Consider the following 14,966-nt stretch of genomic DNA (forward strand, 5'->3'; position numbering starts at 1 on the left):
CATTTGTTGAGTCTCTGCCCATAAGATCTCCCCTACTGATAATACAAATACTGAACTCAGCATTTCTCCCCCTTCCCCCAAAAGCTAGGCTACTCCCTGAGGGTCATTATTTTGTGTGGACTTTCTGTAATTCATTTGCCCAGAGTATACTTTTCAATGAACATAGTTCACTCTTTGTTGATTAGAGTTGTAAAGTATTTGCTGTCCACCTGAGTTTTGCAAATTATCTGTGGTAAAGGTTTAAGTATAAACATCAGGTCATTGACCCTCAATGCAATGGATGGTCTGATATTATAGTTTAAAAATCTTTAAGTGAATTCATTCTTTAATACATTGTAGGATTTCTTCAGGATACTTGGTTGTGTGCAAAAGGAATTAGGAAAAAGTTCAGATGTGATTCTAAAGCTTAAGTGGTTGACTATTTCTATATATTAAAATTTTAAGGCACCATGAACGAGCAAAAGTGCATATTATTTGTATCTCTATTTAGCATTCATAGCCTAATGTTTTGTATTATAGATTTTGTTTGGCCCATCTTTGTTTTTTAATTTGTAAAATTGTTAGGAGAAATTGCTGTGCATTTCAAAAAGGCCCCCAATTGATTTTAATATAGTGTATATTCTCAAGAAAGATTTTGAATTAATTATTTGTCCAAGTCAAACATAACTATAAATCAATCTCATTTTTTACATAAGGCTATTTAAATCTTAGGGTCAAGATATACAGGCCTGGTCACCAATTACATCACTATATCAGAGAGTGTGATGTGACTAATCAATAATTAATAATTGTTCACAAAGATAACCAAATGAGATTACACAGAGATATCCATTTGCAATTCAGGAGAACTACAGATAAGTAAAAATAGAAATTTATTATCTTTCCTATCAAGGTAAACTTGGTTTTGATTGTGTCACATATATGTATAATCAATCAACAATTACTTAGTGAGTTATCACCATATATTTAGCTCTGTAGTGCTGTTGGTGATGCAGAAATAAGAGAAGTAGAGACTTAAGGCCTCCGCTGTCTTCAAGGTACTTACAAAGTAACAATAGCTGTCCTAACTGCCAGTAACCAGCAACATTACTTTGCATAAGTGTCTGGGTCTTCTTTTCTAGACTGCTACATCAAAGACACTCTCGAGTTTTCCTCTTGCTCCATAGCCACTAATGAGTGTTCCTCCTCCACCCTCAGACCCCTACATCTTATAGTACTGAGGGTTCTGTCCTCAGCACCCATCTCTTCTCTGTCCACATTCTCCTCCTGGGTGATCAGATAATCTCACTTAAATCCATGCCTTTGGACACATCTCTGTATTATTTTTTCAAATTTTTATCTATAGCCAGGACTTCTCCCTTGATTCCAGATTCACATATTAAACAATACGATATTTCTACCATGATGTCTAACAGGTATTTTAAACTTAACAGGGCCAAATGGCGCTATCAATTACCTTCCTTAAACCTGGTGTATCTTCTCCCACCTTTCCATCTCCATCCCTCCCCTAAACCTTTTCCCTCCCTATAAATGGCTCCAGCATTCTTTCATTTGTTTAGGTCAAAATCTAAGATTCATTACCGAATGTTTCTTTTTCCTCACACCTCACATCCAGTTTGTCAGTAGGAGCTGACAGCTCTATTCCTAACATATATTCAGAATCTGTCCACTGATCACCATTTCCTCTGCTAGAATCCTTGTCTAAACCACCACCATCTCTCTTCTGGGTTAGTGCCATGGCGTGCTGGTTTCCTCACATCCACTCTTGCCCACTGTGTTCTAGGACATCTAGACAGAGGTCTCTCTAAAGCTTAAATTAGATCTTGCCATGCTGTTGCTTAGAGATTGACCTATGACTTTGCCCAACTGCCAGAATTAAGTTCAGCCTCTTTACTGAGGTCTAGAGAACCTAACTTGTGCCTTCCTCTGGACCTCATCTCCTACTCTCCTCTTGTTCACTGTACTTCAGCCATGCTGACCTCCTTTCCAGCCCCTCTAGAATCTTCTCTCTTACTATATTTTTTCCTTTGAACATCCCTTGCCTCCTGCCCCAATCTCACCATGCCTGTCTCTTTTTCATCATTTAGACTCAAGTGAAATGTCACCTCCTCAGGCAGGCCTTGTCTGATACCACTTTGTAAAGCTGTAGCCCTTCACTGGTCAGATTCTCTCTCAGTACCTGATTTTATGACCTTCAGCTTATCAGTACTTGAAATTAGCTCTTTATTCATTTATTTACTTGTTTGTTGTCTTTCTCGCTGGAATATAATCTCTTTGAGGTCAAGGAATATGTATGTTTTACTCAATGCTCAATCTCTAGCACCTAGAGTAAAAGCTGGTGGTGGTAGGCCATCAAAAAATAGTTGTTGATGGGCTGGCTAACTGGTTTTTATAGTCTTACCTTATTTATTTATTTTTTATTTATTTATTTTTTTCAGTGCTATATTCTTACCTTTAAAACAGAGGGCCTGGAACCAATTATCTCTAAGGACATTTCCAGTCCCAAGATTTTGCTCCAGTCTGAATGAAAATGAGAGAGAGAAAAATATGCAGTAGCAGTTCTATGAAGTTCTATGAAGTGCCTGTGTATCTCACTCAGAACACTCCTAGAGAATTATTATGAAAAAGATGCTCATTACCAAGAGTACCTTGTTTTTTTTCTGGTGTCTGCCTTTGCTGTGGCTTACATTTGTATTTATCATTCCAGTCCACTCTGCTTCTGCTTAATCCAGCATTTTTGTATCTGAGCACCCATCTGTCTTCAAACAAATTCCACAGATGTCTCATCTAGCCTACTCAGCTTAAAAGGCAATCATCAGTACAGCTAAACTGAAAATAAACTCAAACCTAATCTCCTAGAGGACCAGGTCTTTGTGTGGGTTAGAAGACTTTGCTTTTAGAGTTATGAAAGAGTGTTCTTTCTACATCTACTTCTTCTAGAAGTGGGAAAGCAATAACTGAAGAGAATATTGGTTAAGATATTTTTAAAATAAAGCTTTGCATGACTGTTTTAAAAAGAGTAGAATAAAACAATTTGAAATAGTAGATTCCAGCTTTAACGTGATGTCAGATTACCTGAAATTTGAAATACTCATGGATATTTTAGTGCTGAATGCCCAACATGGTAGCTGCTGCCTGTCTTCCTCTCTGGCTTACAGTGTCACCTCTACCAGCTATCTATCTTGCTGCTGTAGCCACTGGGATTATAAAAAGCAAGGCCTGTGTGACATTTGGAGACCTTATTTTAGGGGAATGAGGAATAAAGCATAAAACAAATATATCCTCATGCTCAGACCCAAGGAAAACATATTTCAGCTGCCAGTGCCAAGGGATGTAGCTTTGTGAAAAGAATGAAAGTTTTTAGGGACTATCAGTAGAGAATAACTGCCCTAGTTTTTGAAAGACATCATAGATTAGATCTATACTTAGATTAAATCTATACATAGATTAGATCTATACCCTCCTGTCCCAAGACTGCGTGAGTTCATAATCCTTGCTTTGTTGCTCACTAACTTTTGACCTTGAGCAAGTTACTTAATCTCAGTTTCTTTACTTTAGCCTCAGTTTCCTCATTTGCAAAATAGAGATAATAACAGTGCTGCCTTCATAAGTTTGTTCTGAAGAGTAAATGAGCTAATGCTGAGCACTGCTGAGAATAAGGACTGGCACATCGTAGGCACTTTATAAATGTGGAATAAATAGCTGTCATTTTCCTTCTGACATATTTAGCACTGCTTTAGCAGAGTTGATATAGTTTGTTTGTTTAAGTAGGATCCATGCCCAGCGTGGAGCCCAACACGGGGCTTGAATTCACAATGCTGAGATCAAGACCTGAGCTGAGATCAAGAGTCAGGCGCTTATAACCAACTGACCCACCCAGGCACCCCAGAGTTGATATGGTTTTAACCTAATGTAAAGTAACTTGAGATTTTTGCATTTGCACCCTTACCATGAATAAACATAAAATTTCTATTACCATTATTTGCAATTTTGACAATAAGCTCATGAACTTTTATTATGCTTTGATGGATATCAAGGAGTTGATGGACCCTAGACTGGAAACTATTCATTCATTCATGCAACAAATAATTGTGGATCACCTACTACATGCCAGGAGTATATGTGATTATTTACATGAATCTTAAGTTTGCTAGAGATGGATACTCAATAACCTTCCTCAGTGTTTTCCACAATATAATAACTTGGCAAATTTTTACTCATTTGATTTAATTCATGGGTTTAACAACTATCTACGAAGTATCTAATACTAAACTGAGATTTTGCCGAGAATATAATGAATTGAAAAAAATCCTTATTCTCATAAAATAATTAACTTTTAATAAAATCATAAAAATACAAAATATATGACTAAGAACTAAAAAAGTAATAGAGATTATCAGAAGAGAGTGAAAAGAATGAGACCAGGGAAAGAAGGTTCTGAGGTATGTTCTGAAGAGGAGGAGGATTTCTATAAATAGAAAGCAGGGGGCAGCCATCATGGTGGAAGACAACCTAACATGCAGACACTTTGGTCTGGAAATGAACTTGGCATTCTAGGAAGCCATGGGGATGCCTTCTCAGCACCTTACACAGCCTTCTCACCTATACAGTGTTGTATACTTTGTGTAGGCTTGCAAAAATGTTACAGTGAATATCACTGACTTAATGAGGGAACTGACATGTGACGGAGAAAGAAAAGATACGCTACAGAGACTGTTTCTTCACTTATTTGTTCATTCATTTCCTCATCCATTCAACAAATATTATTGAACACATAATATCACTGGGAATATTGCAGTGATGGGGCAAGATAGAGCCTCTGCTTTTATGGATATTATAAACTAATCAGATTCTTGAATATTTTGAATACTAGGGAAAGGAGCCTGGAATTTATTTAAAATAAACATTACAAGACTTTAGGGAGAGGAAAATTTTAGGATTAATCAGAGTCTATAGGGACTCGAGGTATGAACATTAACTAATGTTTATTATAATAACTCAGGCATGATTTGGTGAGAGCCTGAACCAAAGGTGTGTCAGTGTCCTGGGATAAGGATAAATGTGAGATTTTGGAGGATGGATCAGAACTATTTAGGGACAGGTTGGATATTTGAGGTTATGGAGAAAGAGGTGTTGAAATTACTATCAGGGAATAAAATGAGTGACATGGAGAATTATGGTATAATAAGCCACATGGATAAATTTGGAGAAGAATTAGATTGAGGGTCATGGTGGGAAAATGCCAAATTGATTTTGAACCTACTGACATACTGAGCTTATTTGAAATAGATTTTAAAGGTAGGAAATGATCTTTAAGTGTTTTGATGGTGACCATAGTAAGAAATACATTTTACATGGTGACCTAATATGGATGTATATAGCAAAAATTTCACAAAACAATATTTACCCTACTATATGTAATGCACTCTGATCCATTCTATTCATTTTATTTTACTAAAAAATATTGACCATGATACTCTAAATTTATTTCATGACTTTGTTTGAAGAACTGTTCTAAAGATAGTTGAAAACCAGTATCTTATTGTAGTTGATGGATTGCAGAGATTTTTGGCAATAAGGAACAAGCTAATATAGATTTAGGATTGTGATATAGGGCATCAGGAAATAAGTAAAAGTGCACAGGGTGTAGAAATTCTTCCTAAATGATCATGGCTACAAATAGACTCCAACATATGAATAAGTTAGTTACACACACCACAGAGTGTGGATAAAAAATAATATTAAAAATAGTATGCAATATGATACTTTTTCCCTATAAAAACATGTTTGAGTTTAAAAAGAAGGGTGTCTGTGTTAATGTCTGATTGCACCAGATTTTTCTTACTGAGTAAAGGAATGATCCTCATATCCTCCCCTCCCCATCCTGGTAGACACATTTCATATTTTATATTTCCCAGGATAGTGCTTAGAATTTTAAGGTATAGTTAGAACGAACTGAAGAATAACTTGTACATGGATTGATTTAGGTTAACTTAGCTGTCAGTTTCATTTGGCTAATGAAGAAGCAGTAGCACTCATGTGGTCAGTGGCCCAGACAGTTTCTCTACAGATGGCCTTGCTTCACAGGGTGGTTGAGTCATTGGAAAGATTTTCATATTTGAACTCCATATTTGAACTTTGCTTACTCACCTACACTGAATACAGAAGAATATAAATGTGAATTAGTATTGGCTTTGGACATGGTTATGGATATGGATGGAGATGGCAAAGAAATGTCAGCTGTATGGCATATGCTGAGAATTGAGCAACATTCTGGGCAATGAATGTGGCTCCTGGGCCAACAGGGTATATCACTGAGCTATTTAAATAGACCTGGTATGCCTACTGGACAGAATGTTTTTAGTTTCTTAAATTGTTCAAGATCAAAGTAAGTCAACTTCTGCTAGCCTGTTTACCTTGATTTTCTCTCTCCAACTAAACGAATTCCCACGTTGAAGTTCAACGAGAATGAAGAGTATGGGAGGACATACAGTAGGAATATCAGATTACTCAAGGCCTCTTATCATATGGGTGGAGTTGCCTCTTGATTAGTCAAATTAAACTGACATTCAATGAAAGTTTTGAATGGCTCCTATAACCAAGGAATGCTTGGATCCAGTGTTAGATATGGTGAGCAGAAGACATGGTTTATGCCTTCAAGGACCTTATTATGTTGGGGATGTAGGACATAAATTGCAGCATTTCATCTGTAAAGAAACATTGACCTAACAACCTTAATGGTCAAATGAGAGCGAGAGAGAAAGAGAGAGAGAAGTTTCTGAACAACCAAATAGAGATTCCAAAGTACAAACACCTGTTCAGGCCCCAGTGGTATTTATAAGGTCAGTGAATATTCTGTCCTAGTAGGTTAGGACCTACCTGGTGAGATTTGAAGAACCATGGGACCCCTGCCTCAGGTTCTTTCCTTCACTTTGTTAGCTCTCTGAGATTCCATCCACTAGGAATTCACTGACAGAACAGCAGTCCCTTCTAAAATGGCTCTATTTCTAGGAAAGTTAGGTGTGGTTTTGTGGAGGAAACACAGTGTTGAGAAGATTGAGAGCATGGGCCTGAGATAAGGAGAGGCTCTTAGATTTTGTGGATTCAGTTTCATACGATTGTTGATCTTTAACACCTACCTGACTTTGCCTGTAAATTCAGACATGACAGGTTCGGCATGGTGTGTCCATTAGAGCGGGGGCACATGGAACTTGGAGGCAGGGTACCAGTGGAGGCTTGAGGTACCTACAAGAAGAGTAGTGCTGGGGTGAGTCTAAGCCATATGTTTGAGGTTTGCAGAGGGCAGTGGAATGTGAGAAAGGGATTATTATGAGCCCCAATGAGGGGTCAGAAAGGAAGATGAGTGCCATGATGAACTTTTCTTACTTTTCAATTTAGCCCAAGGCAATAAGTCTCTGCTCAGTGCACACTCTCATTTCTTCTGACTACAGATTTCTCCATTTCCCCCAAATATTCAACTCCAAGCCCTTTATTAATTTTTTTTGTTTGTTTTTGCTTTTTGAGCATAGTTGACACCCAAACACTTCATTCTTAACAATCACTCTTTTACAGAGAAAATAAAGTCACAATCAGTGGAACCCTTCTCACTGGCTTCTAAATGATCACAAGTAATCATTGTCATTGACTCTCAACCCTGTTTCCTTGCCCCCCTTCACATCCAAATTTCTTGGAAGAGTTATGTATACTGCAGATTTTATCCTCACCTCCTATTTACTTCTCTAGCAATTCCAATCTGGTTTTCAGTCTCATCATTCTACCAAACACAGCTCTATTTAGGACATTAGTAACCCCCATGCAACAGATGCTTTTTTTTCAATTCTTATCTACTGTCCCTGTCAGTAATATTTGTAACTCTTTACCTATTCCACTTTAAATACCCTCCTCCCTTACATTCCCTGGTATAACATTGCTTTGATTTTTTTTCCCCCTCTTCTTTGGCTACCTGTTCTTTGTTTTGATCTTTGGTCTTTCTCAAGACTCCATAATGGGCCTCTCCTTGTTTCATGCTACACTCTCCCCAGGCTATCTCAATCTTGTACTGCTTAATGACTCACAAATAATATTCCAAGCTTAGGCCTCACCACTGACCTCTAGACTCTATAGCCATCTACTTGACATCTCTTCTTAGATGTCTCAAAGATGCCTGAAATCAAACATGTTTAAATCATACTAATGATCTTTCTACATAGCTCTGGTCTTTGTCCAATGTGCCATAGACCAGTGAGTCATACCACAATCATTGAATTATACAAGGCAGAAAGCTAGAAATCATTATGACACCTCAATTTTTCTCACAGCTTATTTTCAATCCATCAAATCCTGCTAATTTTATCTTCTTGGAGTTTTGTGCTGGGAAGAACAAGCCCCAACCTCTGGCCCATCTCTCCTTTCTGCCTACCTCTGGCTTCATTCTGTACTATGAAGAGGTCTCAGGTATGTACATGTGGAAATGCCTCCTCATATGTCCCAGCTCTATCCACACCTCCTCCAAACAGTTGTCTCTTGGCCACTTCTCAGGCCTAAGAGTAAATACATCAGTGACATGGTCTGCCTTTGGGAAGATATAATCAAGTTAGAGGCCCTCTCAGGCTCTCAAAAAATTTCAGGGTTGTTTAGACAGGGAGTTTTAGAGTCTGGGTGCTGTATCATGGTTCAGGAAAGGAGGAAGACAGGTTTTGGTGGGCACATACCCTTGGTTTTACTGACTCTATGCCCTCTGAGGCAGAACATAGCCAGAGGAGACCTTCTAAATCACGGATTTTAGAGAAGAGGATTTCTTGCTTGGGTCCAAGGCCAGTGCCACCCCTAACCATCTCTTCAATCTGTCCACCTGTCTTTGTTTCTACATCATTGATGTAACTCAAGATGTAACCATATGTTGCTAGGACTACTGCATTAGTCCCCTGACTAGTCTTCCTAAATATATGCTTGCGCTCTCTAGTCTTTTCCCTATGCTGCTGCCAAGTTAATCTTTCTGAAACATAAATAAGATTATATCATTGAGCTAATAAAATCATTCAACTTCTTCTCATTGCTTTCAGAATAAAACAAAAATATTGTAGCCAGGATGACATACAAAGGCATCTAGTCTTATATCTCATCTCACACAGTGCTTCCCTCCAACTCTGCCTAGTTTCTCAGTTTCTTTCATGTTCTCTCTTGCCTCAAGCATTTGCACATGATATCCCCTGTGCCTGGAAGGCTATTTTCTTCCCTCATTCTTCATGTCCGTTTAAAAAAATTCTCAGTTTAAAGTTAGATCCTTAGAAAAGCCCTCTCTGACTTCTAGGCACATAGTATTGTTAAATAAATAGGTCTTGAATCGGGAATAATTTTTCATCACTAAATATTTGGGTGTTCTACAACTTCGTCAATCATCTTAGATAAACTATTTTCCCATGGACGTTTTGTAACTCTCCATAAAAACAATTTTTATTGTGTGTGCTTGTAATATTAAAATGGCCAATCTCATCCTTAGCTTTACCTGGAAATCCAAATAATTGCAAATTCTGCTTTTCTTTTCTGCCTGCTAGTCTGCCTTTCTTTTCTTTCTTACCTCCTGCAAGAATTTCCATCATCTAAATTGGGGCCTAACTCTTTGTTTTCTGCATTTTGGCCTTTCATCAAACATTTAGAAATTACATATGTTCATACACTCCTTATTTCCCTTAGTCCTATACCTACTCATTCCTTTTCTTTGGGAAGAGTTAATTCATAAGCAAAAATGAACTCAGAGAATGCAAATTTGAAGCTTTATAGTCTGTTGAGTTATAGTTAGTTAAGAGGTTAAGAGCCCACACATCTTATTTACGCATGAGATTGCCTTTGTGTTTAGACCTTCTCTACTACTACTTTACTACCCCAGGATAACGTATTTTGTATCCTACATGCACAGTGATTTACAATGTTGCATTATAATGATCTTTCTATGTGTCTGTCTCCTTTATTAGATTGTGGGCTCCTTGAAGTCAGCAACTGTCTTATTAATCTTTTGTATCTTCATAACCTAGCAAATACTTGACCTTCAGTGGTCAATCCATTTTTAGCATGAATGAAAGACTAGATTGTGCTACTTAAAATAAGTATAAAGAATTATTTTCTGGATTGTGCCCTGTCAGCAAGAACACTGGTGTTCTTAAATAAATACTGGGTTTGTTGATGCCAGGACAATGTTTGCTTTAGATACCATCTTTCTTGATGTGCCTTTTTTTGCCAACTTTTCATGTAACCACAAAGAGAGATTTGGACTCATCAATAACAGTCATTTGCCTTTAAGACATTAAATGCCGTGAGATTAATTCATGTAATTTTAATGAATGAATATTTAGTGTGAATATACAATTAAAATTAAATTAAAATAGTAATTGTATGTATTTTGTCTAATAGTTTAAGCTATTGATGTGTTTTGGAAAGAGAGTGCCGTTATCCACATCATATGTTACTGAAATTATTTCTTTATGCTACTTGAATGTATATTTTTGTTGTAATAAATTATTAAATGAACTATATTTACATACAAAAAATTTAGTCCTGTAAATATTATTTTAATAAAAGAGTTTTGTTCTTTTCAATGTCTATATAATGAAAAACTAATTTTGAAAAATTCAAAATATGCAATAATTATATTTATTTATTTATTTACTTATTTTTAAAGATTTTATTTATTTATTTGACAGTGAGAGAGACACAGCAAGAGAGGGAACACAAGCAGGGGGAGTGGGAGAGGGAGAAACAGGCTTCCCGTGGAGCAGGGAGCCCCATGTGGGGCTCGATCCCAGCACCCTGGGATCATGACCTGAGCCGAAGGCAGATGCTTAATGACTGAGCCACCCAGGCACCCCATTATATTTAAAAATATAATTTTGAAAACATTTACATTATACAGTTTATTATAATTATGCTACAAATGAATTTCTCTTTGAAAGAGAACTAGGTCGATTATTTATTTAATGTATTTTTTAAGAGTTACAAGTTTTTTTGGATCAAATAATTCACTTCTTAATGTTAGCCCATACACAGATGCTTGAAAATTTGATGAGAATTTCAAGACTTAACTTCCAAGACTTAGCTGGGTAGTGGGCCAGAGAACTTTTAGTTAGAGTCTGGCACTGGAGATTACAAAACATCTAACAAATTCTAAGCTTTAGAGCACATCAAGAAAAAAATCATACTTTAATGAAAACTTTCTAAACTTGATCCACTGAAGTTTTTTTGTTGTTGTTAGTTTTTTTTTTTTAAGATTTTATTTATTTGACACAGAGAGAGAGAGCACAAGCAGGGGGAGTGGCAGGCAGAGGGAGAGGGAGAAGTAGGTTCCCCACTGAGCAGGGAGGCTGATGCGGCACTCGATCCCAGGACCCTGGGATCATGACCTGAGCTGAAGGCAGACACTTAACCATCTGAGCCACCCAGGCACCCTGTTGTTGTTAGTTTTTGTTAGTTTTTTAAATTAAGTTTCTTATTTTAATTCCAGTGTAGTTAACATACAGTGTTATATTAGTTTCAGGAGTACAATACAGTAATTCAACAATTCTATATAGTACATAGTGCTTATCAAGATAAGTGTACGCTTAATCCCCATCACCTATTTCACCCATCCCCCACCCATCTTCCCTCTGGTAACCATCAGTTGTTTGTTCTCTAGAGCCTGTTTCTCAGTTTCTTTCTCTCACTCTCTCTTTTTTTCCCTTTGCTTGTTTGTTTTGCTTCTTAAGTTCTACCTATGAGTGAGATCGTATGGTATTTGTGTTTCTCTGATTGGCTTATTTTGCTTAGCATTATGCTCTCTAGCTCCATCCATGTCATTGCAAATGGCAAGATTTCATTCTTTTTTATGGCTGAATAATATTTCATTATATATATACATATATGTGTGCACACACACACATATGTATCACAGATTATTTATCCGTTCATTTATTGTGTTAGTTTTTTAAATTTGAGTATAGTTGACATGCAATGTTACATTAGTTTCAGGTGTATGATCCACTGAAGTTTTAGCACAGGAATATTTTAGCTACCTAACCTTTGTTGTTTTGCAAGAGATTTTAAGAAGTCCAATTTTGTAACTTTAAATTAACCTCTTTTTATGTAGTAAGTCTCTTGAATTATGTTTGGAAAAAAATATAGACTATGAGTAGACTAAGCACATTTAAACTCTCAGTAGCGTATTCACTTATTTGATTTCCATTTGTAGCTATTATTATGAGAGAAGAATCACTAGCATCAACTTCAATTTATATGTTCATAGATTCTATTGGTTGTTAACTTATATGAAGAATGAATAAGCATGGCTTTCAGACGTTAGCTATATTTTTCTTGGAATGGAAAAGATGATAAAAAGATATGGGAAAGTATCATTTTACTTGTACAAGGCAAGTTTAAAGGATCTTTATATTTTTTAAAAATGACAACCTGAACTAGATAGAGAGTAATCCCCGAGGAGCCATTGGGCAGGTCAGCAATGAACAAATTCTCAACTTTGGATCTCAGTTCCCTAACTTAATATATTAATTCTACCTTCTACCAGTGAGTCCATTTTGTCATTCTATAAGACTGTTACATTGGAAATATGGAATCAGAAAATGCTCAAGGTGAAGAGTTCTTAAAGATAATTTCATCCAACTTGACCCATACGGCATGGAGGTCTATATGGATCTGTGTGTTCGAGTTCGGAGCTAGAAATTGACATTGAGCTGAATTAAACTGCATAGTAAAAAGTTGTGAAATTTGAAGTATATTCCACAGGCCCATTGTACCATGAGGAAAGGCAGAAAAAGGGATCCTTCTGTCATGGGAGTTTTGGAGAGAGATACTTAAGAGACGGAACAAACCAAAGATGGTTATCTAGTGTGGTTTTTATAATGTAAGTGTTCTTCCTTCCTTCCATTGTCTTCTGTGATATCTCCAGCAAATTCTACATTTCTCATTAATGCAAGAGGGTATTTTGGGGAACACTGGCTTATGGAGGAAGATAAGGGGACAACTGATATTTGGATTACATTACAATTTTTTAATTTGCGTTAGAAACATCTATGAAAGTCTATACATCTTGGACAATTTATTTTCTTGTTTTTTAATGGGAAATGTACCTTCACAAGTGAATAAGAAATTAAACTGCTTAAGTGTTTCAACTGGTTAGTTTGATGCTTCATGGTCTTCACTGGTCTCCTTTCTGTATTCCTTACATAGCAGTCCAGGTCCTTCATGATAGCAAGGATCTGCATGTGTCCATAGGATAGTAGGAAGAAAGCTAAGGAAAGATTTTCCTGTCACTAATTATCTTTCCAAATGGATCCACATTTCGTGTATTTTGGAGTGACTTTGGGTTAAGCGGTTGTTTCTAGAAAGTCTCTGTTAAAATACTGAGACTGTTATTAGACTTTTTTTTTTTCACATTTTTATGCATGTTCCATTTTATTTCCAGGAGAAAGTAATTCAGAAGTAGTAATCTATTTCAGAGGGAGATAGCATTAAGGACTGGACTAAGAAGATGGCCAGCTAGAGGGAAACCTGGTTTGAATGACTTGCTGAGAACCTTCTGGCATCCAGAAGGTAGTAGAAAGGTATAGGTTTAAGGTTATGATTAAGGTGACAAGGAAGTGAGGGACTAGTCCAAGGAGATGTTTCATATGCTTGAAAACTGTGCCTTTTCTATCCTGTCAAAAAACAAAACAAAACAAAACACAGGACAAAAGGGATTAAGACTCAGATTTAATTTCCAGTTATATTTCAACTGAGCTATTTTTTTCTCTTCTAAATGATCAGTATATTATTATTTTTTCCATATGAAGTAATTTTCTTAACCACTCACTCTTTTTAAACTTCTCCCACAAAAATGGAAAAATGTTTAAAAGTCATTGGAGCTAGTTTCCTATTTACTTAGAAACTAGATTCTGTAGGCCATATTTATAACTCCTGGTTTAAACATTTACATTTACTCGCATGCCAGAGTCCTTTGATGACTAACTTTGATGACATAAGAGTTTAAAAGCTTGAAGAACAGAAGATTTAGAAATAATTAACAATTTTGTGGCTTTATTTCTTTCAGTATAGAATGTACGTGCAGAACTAATAGAAGATAAATATAGGAACTCTTACTTTGGGAATCCACAAAATGTAAATGTTCAAGGGTTTCTTATTAATTAAGATGGATTTTAAGCATGTAGATAATGTTATGAATTAAATGTTTTAATTTCTTAACCATCTATTAATATCTAATAAGGATACATCCATGGAAACTCCTTATTGACACTGTAAGGGAAAATTCTTTCAGGTGTTTTCAATTTTATATTTGAGATTATGAGATTGAAAACTATGGGATCTTCATTAAATATAGGAAGATCAATTCTAAGTTTCTAGAACAATGATGAATTTGATTTTTTTTGGTGTTCTATATTTAGCATTGTATTACAGTATAGTATTGCTGTACAAAGTAGATGGAGAGACTAATATTATTTTCATTTGTTAAATGAAAGAACATGCACAAAGTATATGTGTGCACGACAAAGGCCTGGTTTTGTGAATAAGCAATACAATTACGTTCAGTGATAAGGACAGCATGTTTGATCAGGCCTTCCCCAAGGATTTATATAAAGAAAAAGCTAGGGTTGGACACTGACTTCAAATAAAAGATGCCTACTCTTTCTCAGAAGCCAAAAAAATTAAATATAATTTACGAAAAAAAATTATTTTTTCTATTTACAAAGTTAGAAAGCTAGGATAGGATCCTTTTTTTCTTTTCTAATATAGGCTTTCAGACTTAAATAAAATAGTTTTCTCCAATGGGAATAATTCTGCAGGCAGACATTCTTTTATTTCTGTTCATCTGTGGCATAAAAGATAAGTCGGACTCCATTATTAGGACTCCCTTGTGCTGCTTAGGAAAAGGCCATCTATCTTCATCTATCTATCTATCATCTATCACCTATCTATCTACCATCTAT

The 14,966-nt window shown here is 36.1% G+C and overlaps 1 long non-coding RNA gene across 1 annotated transcript in view; it reads left to right on the plus strand.

The window, feature by feature from the left end:
- Positions 1-13,792, plus strand: part of LOC144381351 (uncharacterized) — a 108,399-nt gene extending 94,607 nt beyond the window's left edge. The window contains exon 6 of the long non-coding RNA XR_013446367.1: positions 12,769-13,792. This is a non-coding gene — a long non-coding RNA (uncharacterized LOC144381351). The remainder of the gene's footprint in view (positions 1-12,768) is intronic.
- Positions 13,793-14,966: the final 1,174 nt, after the last annotated feature.

This window comes from Halichoerus grypus, chromosome 3 (assembly GCF_964656455.1).
Source record: "Halichoerus grypus chromosome 3, mHalGry1.hap1.1, whole genome shotgun sequence".
Lineage (NCBI taxonomy): Eukaryota > Metazoa > Chordata > Mammalia > Carnivora > Phocidae > Halichoerus > Halichoerus grypus.